The 17,238-nt window shown below is 35.7% G+C and overlaps 1 long non-coding RNA gene across 1 annotated transcript; it reads right to left on the bottom strand.

Annotated features, from left to right (window-relative positions):
- Nucleotides 1-2,715: 2,715 nt before the first annotated feature.
- On the bottom strand, nt 2,716-3,517 carry LOC113332706. Its single transcript, XR_003351673.1, has 3 exons — nt 3,320-3,517; nt 3,016-3,064; nt 2,716-2,908 (listed from the first exon to the last, which is right to left on the bottom strand). It is a non-coding gene; the product is annotated as an uncharacterized LOC113332706 (long non-coding RNA).
- Nucleotides 3,518-17,238: the final 13,721 nt, after the last annotated feature.

Genomic DNA, 17,238 nt, shown 5'->3' with positions numbered 1-17,238 from the left:
CACCAACTTCAATTTCATCCTCAATTCAGAATCCATCTAAAACCCATTTTCGAACTCACACAATCGAACCCAACTCTCCTTTCTTCACTGATTCAAACACAACCCCTCTTCTCAGGTCCAATTATTCGATCTCCATTTGCAATTCAATCAAACACTCATAAAATCTGAGTTTCCCTAATAAGCAGCAGCAGAAATCAATGGCATCAACATCAAGTATTTCTCTCTTTGTTCGATCCAGACTTCAATCACTGTCTCAATTTCATCTCCTTTTACCGAGTTTCACTGCCGCCATGGCTCTCAATTTCGGGGGAATAATGGGAAGAGAAGAAAACTTCTATTGAATTTAGGGATTGTAATGATACAAAGTGATATTGGCACCCTGCATTCCTGGACAAGGGCTAACCGCTTCGAACATGGCTTGTCGGTTTCAGAAAACCGACAGCTTAATTCTCAATTCAACTGTCAGTTCGACTGACAATATAATTTTCTGCATAACTCCTTTTGCATGACCTAGTCTGCTCCAAATATCGCCAGTGAATTTACCTTTTTGCGCTTTTCGCTCCAAATGGACGTTTCTCCTTCTTTTGCTCCAAATGACTCCATTGCACCTAATAAACTCAAACTCGCACATAAGATACATAATTTTCAAGAATAATAGCAAAGAAATCTTAAACTATAGATATAAAATTATGTGTTTTACAACACCTATCAATAAGTTCAAGTCTTCACATACCTTTTTGTTGATGAAGTTCCACGGTTCCTTGTGTAGATCTTCGTCGTTGTCGTTGAATTGCCATGAAGTCCTTGAGCTCAACTACACTTTTCCTATCCTAGTCCAAGACTTAGCTAATAGGCTAGAAATCAAGACTTATAGTTTTGATCACTAACATTGACAAACATGCTTGATATAGCAACGCATGCGAGGTTGACCGAGCTATGCTCTAACAATCTCCCCCTTTGTCAATTTTAGTGACAAAACTATTAATACATATGGAATACAAAAAAGATAAACTTTAGTGGCTCCTATTCCATAGTCTAATCTTCAACGTTCCTTGAAATCTTCGTCCTTCCAAGTACTCCAATGATCCCAAAGGTTGTAAGTTTAGCATCACCGTTGTTCAAGATCCGTAGCACAAATAATGAGAAAAATCGAAATTCTCGATCATTATTAAACAGTGTCATAGTACTATTATGAAACATCAAAGTCCAATTGCATCACGACTTTAACAATAATACTATGGTGATATGTATCACTCTCCCTTAGTCAATACTCTATCTCAATCATGGAAACCACTCCCCCTTACACAATGATCCGAAAACCATATGTATTATGTAGTGTGAACTACAATATTTCTCCCCATTTTTGTCAATAAAATTGGCAAAGGTAAAAGAACGGGTTCATAATGAAATTTCCACAAGAGACATTTCCTGACCAAAAGAAAAGACACACATCATCTTAAATTTAGATGCAATCTTATAGACGAGGCTATCAGCATTCATCAAGGAGTTTAAAGATACAAGATAACCCCTAAAAATTCCACAGCCGCACTCCCCGCAAGATATTACCATTAAGCACAAGTTCAAAAGAACTCTCCCCCATTTGATGTCATTCCCAAGAGAACAACATGAGCGATCTTATTTCGAAAGAAAAGAAGGATTTTATTTGGACACCAAAAACCACGCGAATGATTTTTTATATTTAATACTCAACCAAAATACTCACCAGTAAACCCATGAATATCTTAATTGAATATGCAATTAAATCAAAACCCAAAAGTGATCAATTTAATTGAAAAGTGCTCAACATAAGTAAACTCACGGAGCAACGAGCTACGACTAAGTTAATCATACGGAGATAACCAACTTAACCGTTCAAATACTCAACATAAGGAGAACCTTACGGAATATTAGGATACTAACATAAGGGAACCTTACGGAATATATGAGGATACTCGACATAAGGAAAACCTTACGGAATATATGACTACATTAACCAATAGAACATGATAGTGTAGCCGTTCATATACTCAACACAAGAACTTGTGGAATATATGAAAACTCAATTATATTAACTACAAGAGAACCTATAATTAATCTAATTGGAAAACAAACAACCAAACTAATCACCGAGGTAATCAATTTAATTATTTTGGGCTCAACACAAGAGAACTTATGGAACCCCGACTAAGGTATCAAAAGATTGACACACCTAACCGTACATGTACTCAACATAAGTAAGAAGAGAAGAAGGCTTATGGAGCACAAAACTAAATAACCAAGCAAGATTGGTGTATCGCAACACGTTGTTTTTGTGGCAAGAACCCGTATTTTGTGTAGCAAAAGCCTTTTGCCACATTTTTTTTTTGCCACACCGTGTGGCAACAACCTGTGTGACAAGAAGTTATAGCCACACCTTTAGTGTACCGCGGCAATAGTTGGGTTTTTTGCCTCACGAAACGATGTCGCAATAATGTGAGGCAATAAGCTTTTTTTCTAATTTATTTTTTTTAATGTCAAATTTAATTTATTTAAATATTTGTTACCATACCAAGTAGTGAGGCAATTTTAGTATATTTTTTTATAAAACGGAATACTATTTCCATATATTTATTTTTATATAAAAACGGAATATTTATTTCCATATAATGTTTATAATATCATCTAGTTTGATATTTTTCTTTTGAATAATGCAATAAACTGAAAAGAGAAAAAATCTAACAAGAACAAAATTTTGGATTAATTTTATTTCATACAAAAATTTAGTACATAAATGATACATAATCATCGGATAACTTGACCACATCGTAATTTTCAGAAAAAAGAAAGAAGAAAGATAACGAAATTTCATCCCAATCTTCTTCTACACTCCTGCAAAATCAATATTCAGAAGGAAAGTAATTATGTTCACCTGCAAAATCAATGTTCAAAAAGAAAGTAATTATTTTCACAATCAAGAATCGTTCTAAATATTTACACACAATTAATGATTTTATTTATGGAAGATAAGAAAATTACCTTGCAATGGAAACGTCCAAAACTCATAAACAGTATCCGCTTATGCACCCTAAATCAACAATTTTGATAAACTAGATCTTGTTAAAAAGAAGAATACAGAGATTAAAAGTTTATTAATCTCAACGAAATTTTTATGTAAAATGACAAACCCCGAAAAAATAAATTACTAGATCTCTATTAAACAATTCTCTACATTCGTGATATTGATGGAGAAACTTTGGATTGTTTAGCAAACAGTCATCAAATATTAATAAAGTTTAATAACCACAAGATGTTCCCTTTCTTTTTACCAAATCAAACATACCTTCTCTAAGCGGATCAGGTTAATATCACGATTGAATAAGCTAACTTCCCAAACCACATCAAGATTTAAACATCAACAACTTATTTGGCACCATCGAATATCAACAAAATATAACTTTTTTTTATTGGATCTGAAAGGATTAACCGTAAGGAAGATGAAGAGGAAGAGAGAACATGAAAGATTAGAGAGCAAAGAGTGAGAAAGGTAATTATGTACATGGGGATGGACTATGACTTAGCAAATATAAATATACATATATTTTTATTTTATTTTATTTTATTTTTATGTTTTTACTAATAACAAAAATAAATTAAGTAAGTTGTTGCCGCACTTCGAAAGAGTAATGTGGCAATATACCATCTTTTTCCGCACACCTAACATAGTTGCGGCTAAAACCAAATGTTATTGCCTCATCAAAGGTTTCCATGTGGCTAGAAATCTGTTTTTGCCATATCATGATCTAACTGCAGCAATAGAACCATTTTGCAACATGCACTCAAATAACTGGTGTGGCTATATGTTGTTCTTCTTGTAATGTGTGCTCAACATATAGTATCTCATGGAATAACCAACAAAGACAACATAATCGACTTAGTTGTAAGGTACTCGACATAAGATATATAATGGAGCCTTCACGGTTTTTCATAAGATAGATCAATGAAGACCAAAACTGTGGATACACAAGGATCAATTCTATCTTTGCATCACAAAGTGACATAATAGACTTTATCCTTGCAAAACAAACGATCACATCCTATTTTCCATCAAATATATGATTGCATAGGCTTAACGTTTGTAATTGTCAAAAGTCGATTCGTCCGTAAACCCATACGAATATTGATCATAAACGACTTTACTTTTGACAACATATGGGACCTTGAAGTTCACGCACGCAAACAGTACATATCAAACCAAAAGAATATTGCAATATATCAAACCAAAAGAATATTGCAATAATTATCATCTTCCAAATATTTTTAGAATTTAAAACCAATAAACCTAAAAAAATAACACAAGAAGATGAAGACTAAAATAGTTATGTGTAGTCACAATCATCGCTATTCAAAGCACTAGTTATTCTTCTAAACAAAACAAGAAATAAATTCTCATCCGAAGATTTACTAGGCATCAAGACAAACTCGTAATGCTGACTCATCCAAATTCTCATCTCCATTTTGAAGAGAATTCAAAAATAAAGAGAATGCAAAAAGAATAAGGTCATTCCGAGTTTGGACGAAGAAACTACGGCCAAAATAGTTTACCAAATATCGATGTCTACAGGAAAATATGCATACCTGGTAGGTGTACCTTGTAGTCCAAACATCCCGAACTAATTTTTTCAACCCTAAAAATTTAAGAACCTTAAACACATATCAAGTTAGGTAGAAATGAACGATAATCAAGGTACATGGATCATTATAAGTACTCAAACAAGTAATAAAAATATAAAACTTACTCAAGTTTATAGACATACCTTTTGAGATGAATCCAATTGAATGCTACCGCCTTACCGAACATAATCTGTGTTCCCCAATTCTTGTGCTTCCCTCACTGTATACAAATCAGGGCATTCCTTGGTGAGGATGCACTTCCAACACAATCAAGTTGCGTTGGGGTGAACAAAGTCTTGCTCACCACAAGTGACCTTTGGATTATCATGAAAGACATCACTTTTAGAACCTTTCACATCCAATTCCATTTTTCCAAAAAACTTGTTAAGTTCCAACATCATGGATACCGCCTTCTCCATAGTCATGGAATTTTCTGGAAGATCATTACTTTTCACACTCAAAGCATCATTAGCTTTCTTTGGTACCCACTTCTGAGTGCGTTTAGGAACAACCAGAACCTTCTCCCCATTGCTCTCTTCAAGATCTCTCAGAATAGAATTAGATTGACTATTATTTTGCAAGTTTGTCTTTCTCCAATTGGGAGCATCGGATCTTGTCTTCGTCTTTACGAAGTTATACTTTTGATAACCATTAAGATTTTGAAAAGTTTTCATATAACGTTTATAGGCAAATCTAGGTTTATCACAGCACTGATTCCTTTGCCTAAAGGTTGGACGTTTAAAACCCGTAATGTCAAGAGTATTAGCCTTAACATATGATCCTTGTTTAATCACTTCTTTTGACATCCAAACAAGAATATCATGAAGTTTTTCATTCCTTATACGAAAAACAACATCTCCTTTCCAGGTGACCTTTGTTTCCACAATAATGACAAATATAAGGAACGTTCTTACCCGGATTCATGTATGCTGGTTTTGGAGGTTGATATACTTTGATCTTTTGAACCTTAACTGCCGGTGAAGGTATTTCACTTTTACCATCAGTGGAAACCTTTTGTTGAGAAGGATCGCTAGTCTTGACAAATTTTACCTCTTTGTTATTATTTGGAGCACCTATTCCCTTACAGCCCAATCCTCGTGTATCACGATGATTTTTACTTGCTCCTAGCATAGTGGTTAATTTTCTTGAACTAGTATTGATTCAAGTTATCTTCCAACATCTTGATTTTATCAAGAGCAGCAGATAAATCAGCCTCAAGGTGTTTTTCTCGAATGAGATAAGCGCTTTCTCTGTCGTCAAAACTTGTTTGCTGGGAGTTAAACCTTGCTTCAGATTCTGCAAATTTTTATTCCAACAAAAAGTACTTTTGATAAAGATTATCACATTCAAGTGACTTCGTACGTAGGTTTTCCTCGGAATCCTTGAGGATCGATTCGGTAGAAAGATTCGAAAAATAAACACTTGCGTAACATCTTCTCAATTTCTTGTTTTCTCGACAAAGAGGAGTCAGAAGAGGTGAGACATGAGAAGTTGTAATCTTCTTCATCTTCCACGAATCCAAAAACTTAACATACTCTGAGACTTCCTCATCAACATCTCTATCAATATCTGAATCACCTTCATCAGAAAGTTCATCTAACTATTCTTCTAGGAGAGTTTCCCAATCAACAGTTTTTAAATCAAGAGAATGTTTAGATATTTACTTAGATGTGATAGTTCTCTCAGGTGAATCCAAGCTTTTAAAATCACCTGGTAATTTCTGAACTTGTACGTTATCAGAGATACACTCGTCCATCATCAGATCGCTACAAACACAGACTAAGGTCTTTGACGTGTTTGCCTGCTCTGATACCAATTGAAAAAGCGGGGGTCTAACAACACCACCCAATATTTCGATTAGAAATCTGTATGGACTAACTCCGAAATACTTTTCTAGAGAATCAACTAGACAGTCATACTCAATCTAGAATAAAGTATCTCAAGGAGTTAATATCTCTCACTTGTTTTGATTAATACTCAAGCTAAAACAATAACGAGTCTTTATAATCAAACACAAGGAATAACTTGGACGGTATCAAAAACCAATATCCAAGTGTTAACCAATGAAACCAACAATCACAAGATTGGATCTCTAATTGATTAAGCTTTAACGCACAACCTGTATTATTTCAATTATATAAAATATAATGCGGAAAATAAATAACACAGACACCGGAAATTTTGTTAACGAGGAAACCGCAAATGCAGAAAAACCCCGGAACCTAGTCCAGATTAGATACACACTGTATTAAGCCGTTACAGACACTAGCTTACTACCAATTAACTTCGGACTGGACTATAATTGAACCCCTATCAGTCTCCCGCTGATACAAGGTACAGTTGCACCTCTACGCCTCTGATCCCAGCAGGATACTAGGCACTTGATTCCCTTTGCTGATCTCACCCACAACAAAAAGTTTCTACGACCCAAAATCGAAGGATTTGATAATAAACAAATATGTATCACATAAAAAAGTCTATCAAAGGATAAATCTGTCTCCCACAGATATACCCTAGTTTTGTTCCGTTTTTTTATATGATCAAGGTAGCACAGGAACCAATTGATTAATCCGGTCTTATATTCCCGAAGAACAGCCTAGATAAATCAATCACCTCTCAATACTCAATTCCTGAATACACAAGAAGAATATCGAGGAATCACGAACAGTGAGACGAAGACGTTCGTGACTTCTTTATCTTAACTATCGTAGAAACAAGTTCTCAAGCCAATCAAATCGAGTGTACTCGTACGATAGAAAAGTAAGATCAGATCACACAACTACGATAAAAGTAGAATCGGTCTGGCTTCACAATCCCAATGAAGTCTTTAATTCGTTAACCCGAATTTAGAGAAGAAACTCAAGGGTTAATGGAGATCGACTCTAGCGAGCACACTAGTAACGCACAAGAAAGGTGTGTGGGGATTAAGTTTTGCTCTAGCTAGATGTCTCCTATATATAGCCTTTCAAATCAGGGTTTTTTCTTAGAAGTTAAGCAAACTCTATTCACCGTTAGATGAAACCTGATTTAGATTCAAGCTAATATTTCTCAACTGTTAGATCGAAAAACAAAGCTTGTCAAACACACTTGTTGTAGACGTTTTACAGGTTCGTGAAAACCGACCCAAACGTGTACGTTCATGTTGGTTTAACATAGTAACCAAAAGGCAACCATATGAGCTTCTCATAATGACCTGGTTCCACATTCATCATAACTAGCTCACTTGACTCAAACGAACTAGTTAGAGAGTCATTCAATTGCTATGAGATCTTATGAAACTTCACAAGACACAATTGAAGTAAGATGATTATGATTCGATTGAACCATCTCAATGAACATTATAGCCACGGTTTGCATTAAGCATTCCTTAGTAATTTAATGTTTATGTTCAGAGCACATCTTTGGATCATAACCTCTTAAGTTCACAAACAAGTTCGCGGACTTAAGCACATCGGTTGAGTTTTCCAAACTCAGCAGAAATTACCGGGTCGAGAACTTCTGCCAGTTCGCGGACTTGGTCACACAAACGAGTTTAGGAAATCCCAGCAGAAATTCTCAGTCGAGAGCTTCCGACAGTTCGCGGACTTGGCAATCCAATTCCACAATCCTACCGATTTCTCTTGCTCAACAAAGTTAAAAGAACTTAAGATCAAGGAATACATGGTTACGTAATATAAGCTCTCATTTCAATCATTGAGACATTCTCAGAGGACGCTATCCCAACCATTATTCACAGATCGTCTTCACGTCAGAACAATTCTCAACTTAGTGATTGAAAGATGAAGATAAACCTGATCAAAGTGATCTTGCTTTACCAACATATGAATTTCGAGAAAAAGATAAGCATTGAATACTCAAATCGAAATATCAAATGGGTTTGATTTAGTCTATATAACTTACGACTTTTGTCTCATAAGAAGTAGGAGATAAAATAGATAGACTTTTGAGTGATAGATAAGTTCAAGTATTCACATATATTTTTGTTGATGAAGTTCCACGGTTCCTTGTGTAGATCTTCGTCGTTGTCGTTGAATCTCCATGAAGTCCTTGAGATCAACTACACTTTTCATATCCTAGTCTGAGACTTTGCTAATAGGCTAGAAATCAAGACTTATAGTTTTGATCACTAACATTGACAAACATGCTTGATATAGCAACGCATGTGAGGTTGACCGAGCTATGCTCTAATATGATCTTGCATCTTCTATCGTACGAGTACAATCAGATTGATTGGATTGAGATTGATATCTCCGATAGGAAAGATATAAAAAGTAATCACAAACATCTTTGTCTCATTGTTTGTGATTTCGCAATATCTTGTTTCGCTACTATACGATTAAGATTGTTGTGAGGTGGTTGATAACTCTAGGCTGTTCTTCGGGAATATAAGACCGGATTATCAATTGGTTCGTGTTCATCTTGATTTATAAAAAGACGGAACAAAACCTTTAGGGTTTATCTGTGGGAGACAGATTGATCCTTCGATAGACTTGTTTGTGTGAGACAGATTGGTTTATTTCAAGTCTTCGACTTTGGGTCATAGCAACTCTTAGTTGTGGGTGAGATCAGGTAAGGGAATCAAGTGTGTAGCATCTTGCTGGGATCATAGACGTAGGGAGCGCAACTGTACCTTGGATCAGTGGGAGATTGATTGGGGTTCAACTACAGTCCAGTCTGAAGTTAGCTTGGAGTAGGCTAGTGTCTCTAGCGGATTAATACAGTGTGTGTTCAATCCAGACTAGGTCCCAGGGTTTTTCTGCATTTGTGGTTTCCTCGTTAACAAAATTATGGTCTCTGTGTTATTTCTATTTCCGCATTATATTGTTTATCCTTATAATTGAAATAATATAGGTTGTGCGTTGAAATTCAATCAATTAGAATATCCGACCTTGCGGTTGTTGATTTACATTGATTGACACTTGGATATTGGTATTTGGTACCATCCAAGTTATTCCTTGTATTTGGTTAGAACTCGCAGTTTCTGCTTGAATAAATCAAAGCAAGAGAGAGATATTAACTCCTCGATATACTTTAGTCTAGATTGAGTCTGACTGTCTAGTTGATTCTCTAGCAAGTATTGTTAGAGCATAGCTCGGTCGACCTCGCATGCGTTGCTATATCAAGCATGTTTGTCAATGTTAGTGATAAAAACTATAAGTCTTGATTTCTATCCTATTAGCTAAGTCTTGGATGATGGTATTTTTCAATGATGTTGTAGTAGTGGTAAAAGAGTTGTCATTCACTCAGACTTGTTATAATTGTTTTTAGGATTAATAAAGGAAAAATACTAAAAATATACAAATTATGTCACAAGATGAAGAGACGCTGAGACGCGGGATTCCACTACTTTTCATATTGACATGGTTCAGTCATTAACTCTAGACAATATAGCTCAAACAAAAGAAGTTGTGACTCTAGTTCTTTGCCAAAAATATATTTCGCAAAATATTATTTGTAAGTTCAAAGCATGACGCATCTAAAGTATTTAGAACTAAGCATGAGGCATCTAACAAAATAACAAATAATTAATAGAAATCATAAAGCAATTAAATCTATGCAAAAAGTCAATAAAAGAATTAATTCATTTACCACAATCATGAAAAGTTGCTTCATATGTTGTCTCAGTGATGGGGTCTAGCTCCGTATGGTGAAAACACACTCAAAGGAATTTTTCATTGCTCAAAAAGGTGCTTACAAGGAGAAAATGGAGAAATAATTCAAAACCGGGTTTGTAACAATTATATTTGTTACAAACCAGAGAACTACGACCCACAATATGTGTCACTGAAACTGTTTCTCTAAGACCCATGTTAAGCATCGTTGTCACTGTTGGAAAACGACTATCTTTGGCAGTCTGTTCTTCGTGTTCTACAGCAGCAGAAAAATATTCTCTGCAACTCGTCCAATCTCTTCTCTGTAGATCTCTATTCTCTTCCCCCACTCTCCATCCTCTTGTACGCCTCTCATATTTCGCTTTTATACCCAACAGGACAAAGAAATCACGTGTAATAACTCTCATCAATTTTCTTTCCTTACTTGTAGCGGCACGAGAATAATTTCGATTTTCTCTCTTTTTTTATCTCTTCCACACGCCTGAATCCTCCAAACACGCTGAGAATGAGTCTCTGGTGAAATAAAACTCGTGCAAGAACGCTATCTACACATTATTTCCCGTGATATTCTCTGGTCAACGCCGAGTTTACTTCATCTTCCCTGTTTTCTTTCACTCGAACTACTCATCCAAACTTAGTCGAACCACAAACCCATATGATGCATGTTAAGGCAAAACAAGTCGGACCAACGAATTCCAGCGATTTAATCTCGCTGAAACACCTCCACATCAAAAATATCCCACAAAATATCGAGTATTTATCACTTTCTTGTTTTATCAAAAACTGATTATCTGGCCCATCTCCATTGAATTAAACCACCAGAATACGCCTGTTTCACTAAGTCAAGCCCAATCCAAACGATTCCAGCAATTGAATCTCATCAAATCACTTCCAAATTTCGAACCACTAATTGAACTGTGCTGCAACTTACATTCCCGCCAAAACTGAATTTGAATTTGGGAAGAAGGTGGTTGACCCCTATCCATCTGTGGAGTGCAAGTAGCAGGTGTCCAACTGAGGTGCCCCTTATAAATTGAAGTGCCCCTTATCCAAAGCAGGGGTCCGTTTAGCAAATGTCCTCCAGGTGCCAAAATCAACTTTTCAAGCCGAATTTTCCAAAAATGTTTATTTCCCAAAAATGCCTACAAACACACAAAACACTATAATAAGGACGAAAACAAGTACTAACAATACGAAACATTGAGGACAAATTAGACACATAAATGCGTCTATCATTGGACTAGGATAGGAAAAGTGTAGTTGAGATCAAGGACTTCATGGCGATTCAACGACAAAGACGAATATCTACACAAGGAACCGTGGAACTTCATCAACAAAAAGGTATGTGAAGACTTGAACTTATCTATCACTCAAAAGTCTATCTATTCTATCTCCTACTTCTTATGAGATAAAAGTCGTATGCTATATAGACTAGATCATACACATTTGATATTTCGAGCTGAGTATTCAATGCTTATATTTTTCTCGAAATCATGTGTTGGTAAAGCGTTTCGCTTTGATCAGGTTTATCGTCACCTAGTGACGAAAGTCATGAAAATTTTCAATCACTTTTGAGAATTGCTCTGACGTGAATCAGTCTGTGAATAACGGCTACATAGCGTCCTCTGAGAATGTCTCAATGGTTGGAATGAGAGTTTATATTACATAACCATGTTTTCCTTGAACCGAAGTTTTTGAAATTTGTTGATCAAGAGAAATCGGCAGGATTGTGGAATTGGCCTTGCCAAGTCCGCGAACTCAGTTTGCTGATTCAAGTCCGCGAACTGACGGAAGTTTTCACACCGAAAATTTCTTCTGGGATTTCCAAAACTCGTTTGTGTGCTAAGTCCGCGAACTCAGTCCACGAACCCAGTCCGCGAACTGGCGGAAGTTCTCGACCGAGAATTTCTGATGAGTTTGGAAAACTCAACCGATTGAACTTAAGTCCGCGAACTTGTTTGTGAGCTTAAGTGGTTATGATCTAAAGATGTGCTCTGAACATGATACATTAAATTACTAAGGAATGCTTTTGAAAACCGTGGGTATAATGTTCATGATCCGATTCAATCTAATCGAATCATCTTTGTTTCAATTGTGTCTTGTGTAGTTGAATAAAATTTCATAGTAATTGAACAACTCTTAACTAGTTCATTTGAAGTCAATTGAACTAGTTATGGTGAAGAAGAACCAGGTTAATATGAGATGCTCATATGGTTAACCTTTTGGTTACTATGTTGAACCAACATACGCGTACACGTTTGGGAATGTGTTTCACAAACCCAGTTTATGTTTACCAAGTGTGTATGACAAGCTTTGTTTTTCGATCTAACGGTTGAGAAATATTAGCTTGAATATCTAAATCAGGATTTCATCTAACGGTGAATAAGGATTGCTTTGTACCTAAGGAAAAACCCTGATTTGAAAAGCTATATATAGGGGACTTCTAGCTCGAGCAAAACTTAATCCCCACACGTCTGTGTGATACTAGTGCGCTTGCTAGATTCGATCTCCATTAACCTTTGATTTTCTTCTCTAAAATCAGGTTAACGACTTAAAGACTTCATTGGGATTGTAAAGCCAGACCGATATTACTTTTATCATAGTTGTGTGATCTGATCTTGCATTTTCTATCATACGAGTACAATCGAAACGACTGGCTTGAGATTTGATTATCTTCGATAGGCAAGATAAAGAAGTCACAAACATCTTCGTCTGACTATTTGTGATTCCTCGATAATCCGCTTTTGTAGTGAGGAAGGATTATTGAGAGGTGATTGATAAATCTAGGATGTTCTTCGGGAATATAAGACCAGATTATCAATTGGATCATGTTAACTTGATTTTATATCTAAAGACGGAACAAAACCTAGGGTTTATCTGTGAGAGACAGATTTATCCTTTGATAGACTTTTCTGTGTGAGACAGATTTATTTATTATCAAAGCCTGCGATTTTTGGTCGTACCAACTCTTAATTGTGGGTAAGACCAGCTAAGGGAATCAAGTACGTAGCATCCTGCTGGGATCAGAGGCGTAGGAGTACAACTGTACCTTGTATCAGTGGGAGATTGATAGGGGTTCAACTATAGTCCAGTATGAAGTTAGTTTGTAGTAGGCAAGTGTCTGTAGTGGCTTAATATAGTGTATATTCAATCTGGACTAGGTCCCGGGGTTTTTCTGCATTTGCGGTTTCCTCGTTAACAAAATTTCTGGTGTCTGTGTTATTTTTTTCCGCATTATATTTTTATATAATTGAAATAATACAGGTTGTGCGTTAAGATCATTAATTGGAAATCCAACCTTTGGTTGTTGATTGATATTGATTGATCCTTGGATATTGGTCTTTGGTACCATCCAAGTTATCTCTCTTTGATAAAGACTCGCAGATTTCTATTTGCTTGAGTAAAGATCAAATTGAGAGATTGAGATATAAAATCTTTGATATATCTTTTTATTGATTGAGTCTGACTGTCTAGCTGATTCTCATAAAAAGTATATTGGAGTTTTTCCATACAGATTGCTAATCGAATTATTGGGTGGTGTTGTTAGACCCCCGCTTTTTCAATTGGTATCAGAGCAGGCAAACACGTTTAAGACTTAACAAGTCTGTGTTTGTAGCGATCTGACTCTGTGGACAGAATCTCGTACGCATACCAATATGCCTCCTAAAGCTGTCAACTTTGTCAAGCGTCTCGGAAATACCTCAAAAGATCACTCCTTAGTTGATTCTTCCGAATCCCGAGGTAAGAAGATTGTTCCTTATTGTGTTGCTCAGTCTTTCTCCAATGAGACATTGGACATAATGGCTAAAGCTGAGATGGAGCTCACCAGAATTGCAAAAAATTCTACTGAGTATATTGATCTACATGATTATGTTAAAATCATTGATAAATTTGAAATGTCTATTGATCGTGAACAAGTGCTCTATGACATTATAGGGTCTTTCTCTAAAGAAATTGAGAAACTTCTTCAAGAAAACAATCTACAGCGTAATAAGATCCGTGATCTTGAAAAGTTGATTAAAGAAGGCTCAATTAGAGAAAAATGTTTGATAAAGACACATTCATCCGATCTAGACAGACTTCGTGTTGAGAAAGAAAAACTTGAAGCCTCACTTGTTTTAGCCCAAAGACAGTGTAAATCCTTGGAAAAAGAAAACTCTGTTTTAAATAAAATCTTCTGCACAAACTAATTCTTATGGGAAACTGTACAGAATGAAACTTTCTCCAGATAAAGATTGTGTCAAGAAAAGTTCTCATAACTTACAATCTTCTCTGGTGGCTATGAAGTTTAAACAAGTTCCAATTGTTGCTTCTCCTCCACGAATATGTACCTTCTGTGGAAAAGGAAATCACTATGCAATCCACTGTTTTGCTAGAAAGGAACGTGTTTCTAAACTTCACAAGTTGCTTTTATCTACGGTCAATGGAGTAAATAGTCAGATGACTGCTGTAGTAAAATTTCCTTTCACAGGAAACCAGACATATTATAAAAATGATCTCTCTTCTAGAAATCATTACAGGACATTTGTAAATTCTCGAGCTACCAATGAAAGTATGTCCTGTGCTTATAAGAACAAGCCTGGTAAATCTAAGTCTAGTGTGTGGAGACGAATTTCGGAAAATCCCCTAGAACCTATTTCTAGAGGTCCTAGACTTTGTTATCAGAAAGGTCTCTCACCGGTATTTCCCAGAAGAACTGCAAGACGCACTTTTTCTGGAAGTTGCAGTGAAAGAACAAGAAATGCTGTAACAAGATAACCTGGAGGAAATTACAGCTACCCTCTCAAAACTTATGGTGAGACTATGTCTCCCTCTGCTACCTAGCAGCAAAATGGTATATCCTTGTGTCTAACTTGAGAGACACAAGGATGAAGATTTGAGGGTACTCAAATACTGTGCTATATTTTCTCTAGTGTGTATACATCTTGTTGTAATGCTCTTCTCTAGCTTCATTCTTGTTTGTCACTTTAATGGAGGATTTTTGCTGCACTATGAGCATTATATCTTGGGGTCCATTTATCTCTTGGTCGGCCCACGAACGTCCACGTCTCCTCAAGGTTCTCTAGGGTTTCTCACCAGAGCTTTTTCAAACATATATAACTCTTATATGTGTTTCATTTTTCTTTAGAAAGGATCTCCATGGAAATTGTTCCCAAAGAAGAAGGTAACCCTATGGCTGAGGATGATCTCAAAAGATGTGATTCGGGTCAAGAGTTAAGAAAAGAGTATAACTCTTGGATGGGAGAATCTGGCAAGGATCTAATTCGCGTTCAGGATGAAGTCAAGAACGAACTTGCTAACATTCAATTGCAGATAAACCAACTCATTGACGGACATGCAAAAATCCTTGGTACTCAGAATATCTTAATCATGAATCAGAATAAAGTTATCCTTGATTGCGCAAAGGCTCGTCATTATGCTCGCACTGTTTATCGAAAAGTCAACATTCTAATTTTTGAGCATGGTCTCACTACAATTAACAGAATCAAGGATATCAGTGACTCCTACTTTGATGGACCATTTCAGAGGTATGAAATCATCAAGGAAAACTGAGTTTTTTTGTTGGTTTATATGCCTAGGAAGTATTCTTGGATTAGTTGGAAGAATAACTAGTGCTTTGAATAGCGACGATTGTGACTACACATAGCTATTTTTGTTTCATCTTCTTGTGTTATTTGTTAGGTTTTTGATTTAAAAAAGTTCTAAAAATATTTGGAGAGTGATTATTATTGCAGTATTTTAATGGTTTGATATATTGCAATATTTTTTATGGGATATGTATTGTTTGCGTCCGTGAAATTTAAGGTCCCATATTGTTGTCAAAAGTAAAGTAGTTCATGATTGGTTTAAGGACGGATGGACTTTTGATATCTACAAAAGTTATGCCTATGCAATCATGTATTTGATGGAAAATAGGATTAAATCTTTTGTTTGACAAGGATAAAGTCTATTATATTGTTATGCATATAATGATGGAAAATAGAATAGATCCTTGTACGTTTATCCACGGTTTTGGTCTTCGTTGATCTATCCTTTGTATACCGTGAAGGATCCATTGTGTATCTTATGTTGAGCACGATACAACTAAGTCGATTATTCTTATTGTCTTTGTTGGTTGTTCCGTGAGATGCTATATGTCGAGCATTAGGAACTAAATTAATCAACTAGTTTGGTTATTTAGTTTGTACTCCATAAGGTTCTTCTTTCTTATGTTGAGTACATGTACGATTAAGGTTGTCATGTTCTATGATAAACTTAGTCGGGGTTCCATAATTTCTCTTATGTTGAGCCCAAAAATAATTAAATTGATTACTTCGGTGATTATTTTGGTTATTTGTATTTCAATTAATTAATTATAGGTTCTCTTGTAATTAATCTAGTTGAGTTTTCATATATTCCACAATTCCTTGTGTTGAGTATATGAATGGCTACACTATCATGTTTTATTGGTTAATGTAGTCTCAAATATTCTGTAAGGTTTTCCTTATGTTGAGTATTTGAACAGTTAAGTTAGTCACCTCCATATGATTAACTTAGTCGTAGGTTGTTGCTCCGGAGGTTTACTTATGTTGAGCACAATCAATTAAATTAATCACTTTTATGGTTTGATTTAGTTGCGTATTCCAATTAAATTAATCATGGGTTAACTTGTGATTAATTTGGTTGAGTCTTGGATATAGAAAATCATTCCTTGGTTTTTGGTGTCATTTAAATCCTTCTTTTCTTTCGAAATTAAGGCCGCTCTTGTTGTTCTCTCTGGAATGACAACAAATGGGGGAGAGTTCTTTTGAACTTGTGCTTAATGGTAATATCTTGCGGGGTGTACGGCTGTGGAATTTTAAAGGGGTTATCTTGTATCTTTAAACTCATTGATGAATGTTGCTAGCTTCGGCTATAAGATTGCATCTAAATTAAGATGATGTGCATTCTTTCTTTTGGTCTATGAAATGTCTCGTGTGGAGATTTCATTATGAAC

Source organism: Papaver somniferum, unplaced genomic scaffold, assembly GCF_003573695.1.
Source record: "Papaver somniferum cultivar HN1 unplaced genomic scaffold, ASM357369v1 unplaced-scaffold_132, whole genome shotgun sequence".
In the NCBI taxonomy this organism is placed as follows: domain Eukaryota; kingdom Viridiplantae; phylum Streptophyta; class Magnoliopsida; order Ranunculales; family Papaveraceae; genus Papaver; species Papaver somniferum.
This window is presented reverse-complemented; position numbering and strand designations above follow the sequence as displayed.